This window comes from Penaeus monodon, chromosome 28 (assembly GCF_015228065.2).
Source record: "Penaeus monodon isolate SGIC_2016 chromosome 28, NSTDA_Pmon_1, whole genome shotgun sequence".
Taxonomy (NCBI): Eukaryota; Metazoa; Arthropoda; class Malacostraca; order Decapoda; family Penaeidae; genus Penaeus; species Penaeus monodon.
In genome coordinates, this window is record NC_051413.1 from 15811385 (window position 1) to 15811870 (window position 486).

Below are 486 nucleotides of genomic sequence, written 5' to 3' on the forward strand. Positions count from 1 at the left end.
ACTGCTTATGAATAATTGAATTCTTAATGAAGTTGGGTGATTGCAAGCAAATAAGAACTTAATAGAATCAAATCTTTCTTATTTAACGAACCCAAATCCATAATTCCAAACACTTTAATTTTTGGTAAAAATAATTTTTAGGTACATCTTTTTTAGTGCAGCTTTGAAGTGCTGCATTTCAGTTAGGTGTGCCTAGGGGAGTATACCCTCATGATGCGTGCACCCAAGAAATGATATGAAGAGGCATGAAAACTACTAGACAAACTAGCTCCACTTGTAAATTTGTTGTTGAACCCATTTTATGCCTGCCAGAAAATGCAACAAGATCCACTTGTCTGTTCTCAGCGTATGTTTCTTTTGAAATAGTTTTGCAAAGACAAACTCCACCCAAAGAAGAAAATGGACAAGTAGTCAGTTGGTTATGAAGCATTAATCCTGAAAGCAAATGCATGTTATGTTTTAGAACATGGAAATGATCTAATTCAT